This window comes from Anabrus simplex, chromosome 2 (genome assembly GCF_040414725.1).
Source record: "Anabrus simplex isolate iqAnaSimp1 chromosome 2, ASM4041472v1, whole genome shotgun sequence".
NCBI lineage: Eukaryota > Metazoa > Arthropoda > Insecta > Orthoptera > Tettigoniidae > Anabrus > Anabrus simplex.
This window is the reverse complement of record NC_090266.1, coordinates 636,817,913-636,834,049: the sequence shown is the minus strand read 5'-3', so window position 1 is coordinate 636,834,049 and position 16,137 is coordinate 636,817,913. Positions and strand designations below refer to the sequence as shown.

General features: G+C 38.1%; 1 protein-coding gene across 7 annotated transcripts in view; it reads right to left on the bottom strand.

Annotated features, from left to right (window-relative positions):
- LOC136864298 (transformer-2 protein homolog beta) overlaps nt 1-16,137 on the bottom strand; it is a 290,867-nt gene that overhangs the window by 257,423 nt on the left and 17,307 nt on the right. For 6 of the 7 annotated variants that reach the window (XM_067141099.2, XM_067141094.2, XM_067141098.2 and 3 more), the window contains exon 2: nt 7,377-7,520. The gene's annotated coding sequence lies outside the window, so the exon portion shown is untranslated. The remainder of the gene's footprint in view (nt 1-7,376; nt 7,521-16,137) is intronic. The other variant, XM_067141097.2, reaches the window with a different exon arrangement.

Sequence of the window (16,137 nt, the reverse complement as noted above, 5' to 3'; positions counted from 1 at the left end):
CCCCAATTTGTCCTCTTGAATTGCAACCTTATCTCCATATTGTGACCTTTCCTACTTTTAAAAACATCAATCCAACTTATTTGCCTGCTAATGTCTTTCCACGCCATCTATCCACTGAGAGCTCAGAACATACCACTTATATATAACAAATTCCAACTTGTACGTTCGGGAAGTTCCACCTTTCCACCAGTTTAAAATCTTACTATTTTCTTAGATTACAGTAATTTATTTTTAGAAATGTTTGTTGGTACCTGTTTCATTTTCCATGGAAAACATCTCCAGTCATGATCTTGAATGATAGTGAAAATAAACACAAAAACACAAGTAACATACGTAAAACACTATTAAAACCAACTTATCCTTCGCTAAAAAAAAGTTTAAATATCTTAAGAGTCTGTTTTTTCTCTTCTTTGTCACTGTTTGGCACCTCTAGATGTAAAAGATGTGTTCATGAAAATTCACTTATAAACTATCCTAAAATAACGGATCTTATAATTTATTAATAATTAAACTGGTGGTGTTCTTGAGCAAGTTCTTGTGGCATTCAACCTTGACATTAAGGAAAATGTGAATTTTCTTGCCAGATGAATTGGAATAGGCATAATTGTGTTCAAGATGGAAAGCAACTCTTATTGTTGCGGTTGCATCCAAATCTGGAAAGGAGAACAAATTTTGGAGCTTGACAGCGAAAGAGATTTAGCTGTCGTGTTTACCCCTCACAGCTGACCCGCACAAGGCCTCCTACTGTGCTCAACGCTGCTTTCCTCCTAGTGTTGTATCTGTGTGTGCTCGCGTGGTCTCCATACTTTGTGGAAGGAGGGGGAGCAACAGCTGCAGAAGGTGGAGGGGAAATCTTCCTTCTAAGTAGGGGAAAAATCTTCATTCTGAACCCTATTTTGTTATTGACACAGAATAGAATTAATAAGGGAGGTATTGAATCAAATAAAGGATTCCAATATTCTGCCGTTTTCGTTCAGATTGCGATTATTATAGAATTTGTCCAAGAAAATGAATAGGTTCTCTGTTGTATTCATGAGGCAACCTTTCTTCACGCTTTTTATTATCTCCAGATCTTGTTCATTTGAGGTATACGTATGTCCGGATTCTTCCATGTGACTAACACAGAGAATTTTCGGTGTTTTCTGGCTGTTTTCAATATAAATTAATGTTAGTGTAATCTAAGAAAATCAGATTTTAAAGTGGTGGAACGGTGAACTTCCCAAACGTACAAGTTGGAATTTGTTATATATAACTACTCCAACATGGATCAAGATTAAATTTATTACTTGTAGTAATACATACCAGTTACTTTTTACAAAAACTTTAGTTTATTATCCACCTAATCATAATAGTTTACCCTCAAACAATACTAGTTTTGACCACATACAGCGGTAGTCTATACCGACAGCTGTACTGGGTGTGCCACTGCAACCTCGATAGATTTCCCCCTATTAACGCCTTTATGGACAAAAAGACTTACTCTCATAACACTGGGAAATCCTTCATTTTATTGTAACATAAGATCATTCCTTCAGAGATATGGCGTTCACAGACACATTAAAGATTAATCAATTTTATTTTCATCAATACTGTGATATTTTCTTGTAATGCATATTTTACGATTCCATTATGGGACTACCCTCACGTCATTTTTTCATGGACACAAGCGCAGTTTTGAAATCATTTTAAGTGTCAATCTTTTGACCAACTAGTTTTTATTCAAATTCACTTGACCATTTATCAAATGTCCAACGTGTAATTTTAATGTGTACACTAGTGTACTTTATGTGTTTGTATCTGTAGCCGTAACTCAGGAGGTATAATCCCCTCTCCCTCGTTTATTACGTCACTATGTCCTAATTGTAATTTTATGATTAATACCTGAGGATGGCCGCTATGTACAGTCAAAATTAGTACAGTTTTTCAGAGTAAACTATATTGACTAGGTGGATAATAAACTAAAGTTTTTTGTAAAAAGTAAGTCATACACATCCATACGGGCCCAGCCATGAAATTTATTGCATACATACTACTTAGTTGAGCAGCTTGTCTCCATTCTCCCAGTGTTGCCAACCCAAACTTTGCAGCATTTTTATAACACTACTATTTTATCGTAAGTCTCCCGGAACAAATTGAGCTGCTTATCTTTGAACTTTTCCCCGTTCTCGAAACAAGTAATCCTGGTGATGGTCCCATACACTGGAACCATACTCTAGTTGGGGTCTTACCAAAGACTTCTATGCCCTCTCCTTTACATCTTTACTACAAACCCTAAGTAGCCTTATAACCATGTGCAGAGATCTGTACCCCTTATTTAAAATCCCACTCATGTGATCACCCGATGTGATCTTCCATTATATTAACACGTATGTACTTAGAGTGTACCTCATAAGGAACTTTCACCCCATCAATGCAGTAGTTAAAACTGAGAGGACTTTTCCTATTGGTGAAACCCAAAACCCCATTTATTATCATACCATTGATTGCTGTCCATGTCACAACAGTGTCGAGGTTTTTTTGCAGTTGCTCACTATAATGTAACTAATTTATTATTCTAAACAGAATAACGACATCCGCAAAAAGCTGTTTAAGGTCCTTATGCATATCACAATTATATATAGAAAACCAATATCCAATAATACTGCCTTCAGGAATGCTCTCTCAATGAAAGTACTTCTGCCCTCTGTAGATCCTTGCATACACACTCCCCTTGTTCATTAATGATTCCTGGAATGTCCTTGGAACCTGTTTCTGCCTTACAGTACCTATATATACATTTCCATTTTTCACTAAAACTTGTATGCAAATTTATGCTTGCCATTATCTTATCCTTAGCTGACTTCTTCACTAGGTTCAATTTCCTAATAAGTTCCTCAAATTTCTCCTTGCTTCCACAACCATTTTTGCCTCTATTCCTTTCCAACATGCACCTTCTTCTTAGTCTGTTTACTTCTCTGTTATAATATAGTGGGTCTTTACCATTCCTTACCACCTTTAAAACATTCCCACAGACTGTTTACATTTTTATTTACGATTTTCCATCGATCACTTTTTCTTTTTAAATACATCCTCATGCCTGTCTTATCAGCCATTTGGAACTGCCTAATAATCCTACTTTTACAACCTTCCTTTCTATCATGTTTATTTTTAACTACGACAAACAGCTTCATAATCACTGATATCATCATCTCTTACTTCACTTTCTCTATACAGCTCATATGGTTTTATATTTTGAAACTTGTGTTTGCCCTAATAAAGATAAGAATGTTACTGTTACTTTACTGTTTAGTTAAGCAGCCTATGGATGCGTTTGATAACTTGCAGATTGAAAGATAAATGTAAGCCCTGCATGAATGTGCCAATAACACAAATTTACCAATTTCTCCCCACTCTATCACTCACTGCCTCAATTGATATTCAGTAAATTGAGATAACTCGTTTCCACATCATTTCCCAAATAGCTGATTATCTTATCAATGATATAACTTTTTCCTTCTCGACAGCAATCAATATAAAGTACAGTAGAAACTCAATTACATGTTCCCGGAAACTGCGTCTTACCATATTATTCGTTCAAACTACGTGGTCCGGCGAGCATCCTAATTAAATCACGTTGTAAAAATCAAGAATTATCCGGTCCTCGAAGAAATTATTTCCCTGATCAACCGTCCAGAAATTTCAGTCTCATCAACGCTAAATCCTCGATCACGCATTTTTCAAGAAACTGTATATCACAAAAGGATGGCTACGGTATAATTACAAATTTTGGAGTTAACGTCCTGTCATTGGGATAATTTGAGGAAGTACTGTACCGCACTGGAAAAGCGATCGGCGGTGAACTTGTGTAAGGGAGCATCTTAGCATCGCATTAGGGTGGAACTGTTTAGAGAATCCTCGGAAACCATAAAGCAGAGTGTGTCCACAACAAATGGAAGGAGACAGAGCGCTTTTCGGCAGCTCTACTTGAAGATGGAACAAGTTTCGTCAAATGTTCATACATGCAAAACATCTACATCATGTCCAGGGTTACCAGTACTTTTTTTCTTCGAGTGTATCGCCCAACAGGTTTGTGGCATTTCCCTCAGGGCACTGTATAGTCACTGGGCTTTCAGGCAGGAATCGAAACTGCTCCTTCTTTAGTAACCCAAATTTAGTATTTAATATTATCGTATATGATTATGTTATTCACAGCAATTAAAAAGTATTTCTTGTCCACCTATTCAATACAATTCACCTTTATTGGTGTTTACACTTTCATACAATTAATTCTTCTAAGGGACATGTTTCGCTCATATAAAGAACATCTTCAGCAGTATTTTTTAATCTTAAAATGATGTTCCTGAACAGTCGTAAACATATTAAAAAGACTATAGCCAAATTAAAATTACAGTAGTCTAAAAACAAAATTACATTACATCTAAAAAACAACATTAAAGTACTTCTAAAAACGTGATAACATACACAATAAAAATTATCACAATGTGAATTTAAAACCTTGTCTGAAACTATTATTGAATTTTTGTCGTAAGAACAGCAGTAAACGTTTTTCTATAAAATCAGCACCAAGGCGAACAATCTTACAGAAAGACGAAAATTAAAATGCAACTTAAGTGACGTGGTATTTCGAGAATGTAAGTTAAAATAGTGCCCATAAGCCGAATTGTGTTATCGAGGCCAGAACAGATGTTGCACCTTACATACTGTGCATAGAGCCATGGGAGGTTTTGGGATTGCCTATTACTGTTTTGGTCCTAATAATAGACTGGGAATTTCAAGTTTTGTGTTAAACTGTTATAAAAACTGCAGTAGTATTTTTTTTGCGCACGTTACATTTAAAAACTAAGTAGGCTATCATTTCGCAGTTGTACCGACTTGTACAGCGAGTACGCATTCTAGCTGAGTCAAGGTCGCTAATAACCATAATTTCGGAAGTGTTAATGATATTTTATCTTTTCCCAATTTGATTGTGATTAGTGACAAGCAGAATTGAATATAATGCATTTGAGAACTTGAGGACCGATACTTACATTCAAAACCATTTTATCGAGTTCAACATAACCTTTAAATGTCAATGTAGGCCTTATGTGGTACAAGATTTAAATAAACTGGCCTTTGCTGGCAAGATGTAGTTTTTACAGTGCACTGTCTTCTGGTATGGGCTATATCAAATTTGTTACCTTCATTGACCTGTCTCAGTCTCATCCTTGGCTTTGACAATATGAAAGTGACTGAGGTATGAGTGATGCTAGTAAAACCATTGCTTATGCAGCCAGTCCCTGTTATGAATGGTGTGAAGATATCGCTCATAGGGTCGGTTGGTGCATGCATTTCAGTGGGCTTGGCAGACTGATATGTAATAGCAGCGGCTGGCTCGGTGAGGAAAGCAACGGGAAACTACCTCACTCCTCACTTCCCTAGTACGCCTCTTCAGTGACGCCTAGGCTATTTTTGACAGCTGTTGACGGAGCTGCAGAGGATCAAACCAGCCTCCGGGCTGAATACCCAACATACATACTACGAACAATATACTAGTGACCAAATTACAATGGAAGATTTAATAAAAGGGATTTCGCCATCATGTTGGACGCTTTTGTATCTAGTGGGCTATATTTTATTAGAGAATTAAAAACTACTTGTGATCGATTGTTGTTTGGCTTGGCGTTACAGGTACTGGATTTTTTGAAGAATTTGGCTGATCAAACTTGCTGAACTGAAAGAAGTTTTCAGAGGAAACTGGCAAAGTTTTCCCGGTAAAAATGAATGTAAAGTTTCGAGATTTTTAAGTCGTGCACCAGTAATTAATGTTTGAAGCCGGCCCCGTGGTCTCACTTGCCTGTCTCTCACCCAGAGAGCCCGGGTTCGATTCCCGGCCAGGTCAGGCATTTTTACCTGGATACGAGGGCTGGTTCCAGGTTCATTCATTACATGATTACCTTTAATGGAGGAGCTATTTAAATGTGAGATGGCGACCCCAGTCTAGAGAACCAGGAATAACGGCCGAGAGGATTTGTCGCACTGAACATGCAACAGCTGGTAATCTGCAGGCCTTCGGACCAAGCAGCGGTCGCTTGGTAGGAGAAGGGCCCATTGTGGATGTAGTTTGGTTTGGTTTAGGGATGTTTGTAAGATTATAAGTATACATATTTCATTTTTGTGATGTTTAGCCAAATTGTTGATGGTTCATTCATTCCCGGATTTTCCATTTTCCTGCGTTGTACGGTTTTTTCCGTGGTCCGTCCAAAAACGGAGAATCGAGATTCCAGTGTACATCATATTACAAAATAACATTTGCACACTACCTGTTAATGCAGTGATAAAACATTCTTTGCAACTTGTTTCGCATCCAGCAGATGCTTTTCAGTAGGTATTCTTGAAACATCCTTACCCCGATAAATTGAGATAACTCGATAACCCCTTTCCACATCGTTTCCCACATAGCTGATTATCGTATCAAAAAATTCCATCACCTACCTCCTACCATTCCTATCCTACCTCTACAATATAAACACTCCAGTTCTGTAAAAAAAATTCTACATTGATTATATCATTTCTCAGCCATGATTCAACTCCTATTACAATATCTGGTAACTATATATCTAATAAATTATTTAATTCTATTCCTCTCTTTAAAATACTTCTATATTTCAACATTAACATTTTTATGTCATCGCTACTTGACATCCAGATCCCGGTGCCCTTATCACCACTCTCTAGTCCACCCTGTTTCCCTGAATGTAACGCCCTATAAAATTTCTAAACAAATGTCCTAACTTATATGTACCATTGCGCTTCAAGTGAAGGCCATATGAGTGCAGATCCCTATTTCCTACCCACCCATTAGGATCTAAAAATCTCACCCCCAGTTTCCCAGATATCCACTACGTTATTTTGGAGGAGGGAAAAGTGAAAATTTCTCAATGCCAAGCATCTCTTCTTCCTTCCATAAGATACATATAACAGTTACAACATTATCCCTGTCTCATCTAGTGTATATAAGATTGAATAAGTCTGTTCAATCCTGTCCAGTCTCCTGTGTATTTCATTAATGACAGAAGATGTGTATCTCAATCACAGCTTTCTTCCCTTGACAACAAATGTTTATCAATATCAGCTTTCTATCATTAAGAAAAAAGTTTTTGGAAAAACCAGCAATGGAAATACTCTATCATCCTCTACACAAAGTCCACAAACAGAATCTAAAATGAAGATGGTTACTTGTGGTCTCCCAATATTCATACAGGAGCTGTACCGTAATTAAAGCCACGGTTGCTTCCTTCTCAATCCTAGCCCTTTCCCAGCCAACAATGCTACATGACCTATCCGTATTGAAGTTTAAAAAGAAAAAAACTAAAAATTAAGAACATGTGGAGACTTACCAACCAATTATGTAAGAATTTCCACCTTGAGCTGACACTTCAGTTATAAAAACAAATGGCACCAAATGATAACTTCTTGAAAATAGAAGTGTGAATTTTCTAAAATCAGTGGCGAAGACTCGAGAACTGCAACAGCGACTGGACCTGCAAGTAAAATGGTAATCAATCATGTAAATTAAAATCTATCATCAAATAATCAATTACAACCAGAGGTGCCAACTTTTGAAGTGGGTTATCAGTAGTCACCCTCTGCCCCTCAGAGAATTTTGAAGTCCAAAGCATGTCTTCCCTTCTTGATAATGATACCCCTTTTCCCCCTCCGGACAGCAATCTATTCTAAAGTACATAATGTTACACAATAAAATTTGCACACTACCTGTTGATTCAATGACAAAACATTCGCTGTAACTTGTTTCGCATCCTGCTGATGATTTTCAGTGGAGGTTACTCTTAAAACATCCTTCCCCCTGTAATGACGTTTTTTTCTTCTGAACCATAAACGATTCTAGTGTACATGTGCTTAATGTGGCCCTCAATTCTGTAAATGCAACATTACCTCAGGATTTGTACTGGAGAACAGCAGAGTAACTCCACCAGTCACGCAATAATTTTCACAACGCTTATGGGTAACAAAAGGAAGTGACGATCGAATAAGCATCGTTTCAGACTCGCAAGCATTGAAATGAGGTGGTTTGATCAGAAATGCTGGAAAGGACTAAACATCATTCCCCTCTTTCTTTTTTCCGTAAAAAATGACTCGTGATAATTGATTATTTTAACTATGATGGTTCAATCTTGTCCGTATTGACTTATATTCAATTTCTATGAAACATTTTTCCGCCTTGTCAACACTTTATATTTTATTATATCTACAGTAATGTTTCGAGAGCTTAACTGCTATCTTCCTCAGCAGTGAAAAACATTATTCAAAATCCTCGGACTTGAAACATTTGTACAATACAGTCAACAAAACAAATTGAAATCGTTAAAATATCCCTTTTGTGTCCAAAACTGTTCACTTACACACTTAGTATGTCATTTAGTAAAACATTAAAAACAGAATAATTTCATATCATAAAATTAATTTAAAAAATATGAAGTTAGTCCCTACATACTAAAATTTAAATTGCTGTCTGCTCTGTTCTTGGAAACTTCCTTAAATCCTTACTTGAGAGAAGATTTTTTTGGGTAAAGCAACTTCCTCTTCTCACACCCCAGTTTCAAAAAGTTCCAAATATTAGGCAGATGTACGCCAAAATGTTCTTTCTTGTGATATTCCTTTATATAAATTAAGTCTACGCTTACAAATTTCCTTACGAAGTACACAAAGTTTGAAAAACCTAATGAATCAACATTAATAAAAGTGTATGTCTCTGCATGTTACAAAGAAATGCTACGAAAAATCACAGCACAATCTGAAAATAAAAAATATGGGAAGCATGGGCAAGATTAATCACCACTCTCTAGTGGTAGCAAGGTGGAAAACGTTGTGGTAGCTGTGATACAATGAAACAATTTCCAAGAGGTGTCTTCTATTACCATGTAGAGAATTATCACCATTGAGTCATGTAACAATGGCTCGCTTAATGAATCTCCACAGTTATGGCCGAATGGGGTGAAATTTGATGTTCTACCCTTGATTATATAGATGCTACTACCTATATGAAGAAGGCAGCAGATGGCCTTTCTGCGAGCTTCCCCAACATGATATACGTAACTTGTGTAGTGCATAGTTTACACAGAGTATGTGTAAACCATACTGCCCCCCCCCCCCCCCCCCAGAGTAGGAGTAGCTTACCCAGAGGCCCCGGATTCGATTCCCAGCCAGGTCAGGGATTCTTTCCTGGATCTGAGGTCTGGTTCGAGGTTCACTCAGCCTATGTGATTACAATTTATAATGATGATTGTTGTTTAAAGGGGACTAACATCTAGGTCACTGGCCCCTAATGGTATGAAATAGGATAAAATGTAATGACAATTGAAAAGTCCAAAATTCAGCCACTGACCAGAAGTCAAAAGTTATGAAGAATGAATGGATGAATACAAATTTAAAATAATTAGTGGATCCAACTCACAATAATCGCATGGTATTATTAATTTTAACAATTCCAAGTTTATGAAGCGCAATTATTGTCCTTGGTTCACACACAATACAAATTCATTGTTCAAACGAAAGCATTGTCAGTACTTCGGCACTGCTTTTTCTTTCAAATTGCACCGTCTGTCTGTAAAGACTGTGTTGTAACGAGATAACACGCGCTCGCTCCACAACAACTCACGGCAGTATTTAGCAAATATGCTGAACTTCGTCTGAACTGCAGTTAATGCAAGCATGACATCACATTTTTCACTTTCTTTCATCTGGGTTTTAAATGCATGTTTCAGAAAACAGTAACCAGACCAGGTATCGTTTCGTGAGAGATCTGTTACTCCAAACAATTTCTCAAGCTCATCTAATTTATAGAAAGCTTGAGAAATTGACAAAATGCTTATGGTTGGGGTCTTTAGCTTTCAATGTGGCTAGTTTGCACAGTCAAGAATGAGCAGCTTTGACAAATGTGTCTACATGCAGCCTGCTGTAGAAGAGTGAGCTTAATCAAAGCATCATTAGTTCCTGCAGAAAAATTCACCTCACAAATGAAGGTAAAACTGGCGTCAAGGTTACGCAGTTTGGGGTAAAGGAGATGAGAGGTAGGATACAGAGACCTTTCAAGTTCAGTAAGGAGGTCAACCAATCCAGCTGCATGATCTGTGACAAAAACCATGGGGGAGTGAAGCCTATTCACTTCTCGGTCACTCAGATCAGTCAGGTACTTAATACCACAGTTTGTCAGACATCTTGAAAAATGTAACATCAGTAAAGTAACCACTCAAACAGAAGTCAGCCTGAAACAAGCTATTCCATCGGGTTATGACAGGTGCAGGAAAAAGCTTTGCTTCCTTTGAAGCACCATACTTTGATGATAAGAATTGTAAATAATTATATTTTTGCTTTCTTGTCTTCAAAAATGCGGACTTTACCACCGCAACCACATGATTTAAATCTGTCATCACTGCGACCCAACTATTGCCAACCAAGCTGATCTTATGTGCCCAGCACTGTACATGCACTGAATGATCCCGCTATGACCACACTTAATGTTTCATAACACCAGGTCATGTACGGAGCACTGTCATTAACAAACACTTTAACGCACCATATGGTACACTGTAACTCCGCAGAGCTTCTAAAACAGCAAAAGAGCAGTTTGTAGCATCTCCTGCATCAAGATAGTTCACAGAAACAACGTGCAGCTCTCTTTTCGATCCGGCTGGAACTTGGAATATGATGATAAGAAACAACGGCACATTCATCACAGAGTATGCTGCTGTTCTTCCCCACTAGAGTCTCTCCTGTTCTTTTCTGGTTGTCAGATACAACTTCTAGAAAGGAAGAAAGACCTCAAATTATAACAAAATGATTTTAAATTACTGGAACAATTGGGTACGGGCAAGATAGTTCAATATGAAAATCGCACTCAAATTCAGTATCCTTCAATTTTGCGTGTGGTTTGGATGTCATAATACCTACACCGTACCCGGTCAATGAAATCGAAACTTACCCAGTAAATATAATTCACATAGAATTCTCACCCAAGGCAGCTCTTCATTCGAAAACTCGGTAATCCAGTCTCTTAGCTCTTTGCTTTCCAGCTTTTCCAGAGGTATATTTGCTCTGGCAAATACTTCAACTGCGCGTTTAGAGAAGTTATCTGGAAATTTTTCGTCTTTTACAACTATCCAACTGTGTAAGCACAGAAGACTGCTTTCTTTGAGACGAACTAGCAGCAGGGGTTGAACTTTTGTTGTAGCGTTGCTAACCCACGTGTTTTTCAGATTTAATATGTTTCACAAGGCTATCTTTTTCCCCCACCCAACTCGTCAATTACAATACTTGCAAAACAATGTCGCTGAATCTGTGGCATATAAACCATCCTTTGCATATTGCTGAGCCCTTTTCTGCGCAGTTTTTGTTGTGTGCCCCATAACCTAAACGATCGCTCAACTTTCTACTCTTCACTAGTTTCAATTTTGAACAGGTAAACAACGCTGCATCTATCTCGTTTCCGTGACACACGATTTACATTTCGATAATAATCAATACAGATCTTATTCTCTTTGCTATTCCCATTGTAAATATCAATTACAGTCAGCAAGCTGCAATCGATCGGCTACTTTCTTCATCGATCGGAATGGTCGAAAGATTTATGCATTGTATTTTGAGTATTTCTGACGATTTTGCCGAAATATGTTGTTTTCACCAGTAAAATAGCACATTTTTGCAGAATTCCCTAAGGATTACTGATCAAGGGACTACTTCCAAAGCACAATTCTGAACCGATGATGCATGTTGTCAAAATGGGTCCTAAGGCCACGGCCACTTCCTTCCCATTCCTAGGCCATTCCTGTCCCATCGTCGCCATAAGACCTATCTGTGTCGGTGCGACGTAACACAAACAGCAAAAAAAAAAAAAAAAAAAAAAAAAAGAAAGTCCAAAATCCAGGTCAATGGCCCCTCATAATGGTACTTATTGCTAGTAACTTAGAACCATGGTATTTCTTATGTAGCGGTACTAATAAGTAACGTTGACTCACTGTGTTAGACACATTATGATACTACTCAGGTATTGTACGTCGCACAGGTAATGCGGACCTATGGTGTTTCTCACATAATGGCCCCACCCATAGGCAATGCAAACCCATGGTGTTCCTCATCTAGGTGCACTTATCACAGAGACCCAAACTATCCCGGGTGTTCCTCACATAGTGGGTACTAATCACAGGCAACACAGACCTACATTGTCGCTCATATGATGGTACTATAGCGATATTAAAGCAACGTGAGTGTTCCGACAGCTCTCAGTGTGGTAGTAAGGGGTGGCAGTTACTATGGCAACCAGTACACGTCTCCCGTTTAAGCCAATCCCAGCTCGACATGCTCTCCCTTTTCCTACCCATTTGCCTTAAAGCTTCGAGAGGCGATCGGTCCGAGTTCCATGTTGCCAATATACTATACCGTAGCACATGTGGCTGGGCCGTATAACAGTGTCTACTTTGAGTGTTATCTGCATAGTGTGTTTTTGAAATCAGCTAAACATTTTTAGTGCTATTGTGTTTGTAGTGCATCGTTATCAAGGCTGGCATTTTAGTGTAGTGTAAATTTTAGTATTGTATAGTATAGCATCATTTTTAACACCTTGTCATTTACTAAACTCAAAATGTTTCAACCCGTTCAGAACGCCGGTAAACGACGAGGGCGACCAAGAATTCATTCAACTCGAAAAAAGGCAAGCGTAATGGGGAAGCATGGCTTAGTTATTCATGGTTAAGCTCACAAAATGTGTGTGCCTTACGGGAATATTTTGAGGCTGAAAGGGAAAATGGAGGCCCACTGATAGACGTTAACAAAGTTGTAGAAAGAACAGCAGCAGCAATTACAGTAATTAGAATAGGGAAAGAAAAAGAAAAGGAGCCTTGGGAAGAAGGTGAAAGTGAAAGAGAGGGGATGTATCTGGGCTGTCACATGATGGGTTATCAACACAGGGAAAAACCTGGCTCTATGGCAAACGTGACCAGTATGGATGTTTTCCAGGAAGGAGCAATTCAACAGCCTACATATGCCTATTACAAGAAAAAGGAAGATCCAACACTACGGAAACTACATAAGAGTCTTAGAGAAGGTAAATGGTTTTTTTTTTTTTTGGTAGCCCGTCTTCCCTTCGAATCTCCCTTCACGAGTCAGGATTTCACTCTGAAAAATACTTAAACCGAACTGTGTTGATGGAGAGACATGATATAGTGGCTTGCCCTGTCTCTACTTGAGGGCTGTTAAGAATGCAGATTATGAAAGCATTCTGTGGCTTGATGAAACATTTGTCCGTCGGAGCTAATGTAGCTTGTGACAACTTACAAACTGAGTCAGTTTATGTCATCGATGAGATAGCAAAAATTAATGGCCCCCAGGTGATCAGGCTGTCTCCTTACCATGCCCATATGAACCCCATAGGAAATATTTGGGCACAAGTGAAGGGTTAGGTAGCTGAGAACAACAAGAAGTTCACCATCACTGAAATAGAGAGACTGACCAGAGAGGGTATTGAGAATGTAACTGCAGAATAATGGACATCTGTGGAGAACTACACATGGAAACTGATGCAGAAGCAGTGGAAAAAGGAAAGAGTTTTGGAATACTGTGTGGAAGAAATGATCATCTGCCTCGATTCCAGGTGAAGAAAGCGATTCCTCCCTGAGAGTGGCCCCACTTACACCGTGAAGGAGAGTAATTTTCTACTGTAATGAAATTCTCCACAGTGCATTTTAAAGCTGAGTAACCTGTATGGGAGTCTGTTTTCTGATAATCTGTATCATATTCATAAAATGTAATTTCAAATTTTTCTCGAATATTGGTAATGCAAATTTTCCACTTTTAGCATGAAGTCGACAAAACTGAACTGAAAAGCTAATATTTGGATTGAAGTGTAAGAGGTGTGAAATTTATATAAAGTTTATTATTTTTGTTTCTGAAAATAATAATTATAAATTCTCCTTCTGCGCTTCCTTCTGATTAAGGTGGATGGACTTCGATTTTTGGAATTTTAGACAAAGCATGTGCGATTTTAGAAATTAAGAATCACGACCTTTGGTTAGAATATATGAGGTTTCTTTTTTTTTGGTTTTGCTTCGGATTTTAAAAAAAAGAGGTCCCATAACTAATGACTGCAAGTTCAAAGGCACTCAATTCAGAAGGTGAAAGACGGACTTTTACCTCTCACAACTCTAATTCCAATTATAGCTGGCATTTTGAATTTTGCCGTTGCCTATGAGAGCGTCCTACCGATTTCTCCTCTTTGTACAAAAATCTCTTTGATTTTTCTCTCATCCTCACCTGGATTTGAAACCAGAATGGTAAGCAGGCCTGTCTGCTACTGAAATCTACTTAAAATTAAAATCAAGCTTCCAGAAATAGACTGATAAAAGCCTATGAAGAGGCCATAGGCAATAAATTTCATATTAATCCGTATTGAAGAGAAATATAGTGTAAAACAAAAGCTGAAGGTTTCCACCCATTCAATACTGTTTGTAGTAACCTTAAAAGAGTTACATATATTTGCTGAAACTAGTTTTGGTCTTACCAGAGACCATCATCAGTCAAAATAAAAGTAAAGGCAAGACATGAATAAAAAGAAAAAACATTATATATATAAAGCAAGCATGAAATTCAAGACAAGTAAAGATTTTAAAACACTCATCACAATCACATGTCCTGTGCAAGCTCTCAGCTTTCCTCCAATTGGAAGACTGCCCCTCACAGAAGACCAGGTGAAACACTAAAATATCAGCACTAGAGGAATCTTCTAGAACTCAGCTCAGCTGAAACAAGTGTGAACACAATGATGTGAAAGTGTTGGATTGGAAACAAATGAACTTGCGTAGTCCTAGCTGCCTGAGCACAAGGAGGGCCATGATTCAGAGTATGTCCTAGATGCCCACTCTCATTCCATAGCAACTTCTATCACGACTACCAGGATCACTTACTTGGCCACTCAGCCGTTAACCATAGTTCAAGAACCACTGCTACAAATTAAATATGAAAAAATGAAACCCTGAGAAAGTCTTATCTGTGATATTCGATAAAATGTCTCAAGTCTCTGTTGACCTATAGTGCTCAAAATGACTTGAAGGGACTGTAAACACAGGTTCAGAAATCTTGTCTGACCTAAATGTCCCTGAAAGACATTTATGTAATCAGGCTATGGTGAAAATGGTTAAAGGTCCGTATTTAAATTTCAAGCAAATTATAGATCTTACTTGACCAAAGAAGCTATGTCAGGGCAGGCCATTAAAGATTTGTTAATACTTTAGTGAATATTGAGGACAATAGACTAGTACCTAAGACTGTAGTTTGTGACCATGGGGCAAATAATGCTAAAATAAGGAAAATTCTGGTTCAGTTCAGACAAGCCACATACTGAAATAAACAATGAAAAAGTATACTTTTTTCTATGATACCCCTCACTTGATTAAATCACTGAGAAACAATCTAAAGATGTAGGCCTATGGTTTCAACAAAGGAGGGGAAATTTGTAGTTGATCTCCAAACTGGAGGCACAGAAAGCAGTATTTGGAAACCCTGTACAAATAATATCTGACAGAGGACCAGCCTTCACATCTCATGAATTTGAAGATTACTGCAAGACCGAAAACATCAAACACCTGCTTGTTACAACAAGATTGCCACGAGCGAATGGTCAGGCAGAAAAAAGCAATTCTGTAATTGCCTCAGTACTTGCAAAACTTTCAATGTCGGATCCAACTAAATGATACAAGCATGTCGAGGCTGTGCAGCAGGCCATCAACTCCACGTACCATCACAGTATAGGAAGGACACAGTTTGAACTATTAACAAGAGTCAGAATGAGACACAAAACCGATCTAAGGATTGCTGACCTCATCCACGAAGAACTAGTAGAAGAATTTGGAGAAAAGAGAAAATCTGAGAAAAGATGCAGAACAGCAAATCCTCAATGTTCAGCGAGAAAATAAAAGACTTTCAACTGTCATCGCTGCTCTGCTAGACAGTATCAGTTGGGAGACATCATTGCAATAAAACCTACCCAGGCAGGACCAGGACTCAAAATAAGAAGGAAGTTCCTTGGACCACATCAGGTTACTAAAGTGAAACCCCAGGACACTTATGACGTGTGTAATGAAGGTGAATACG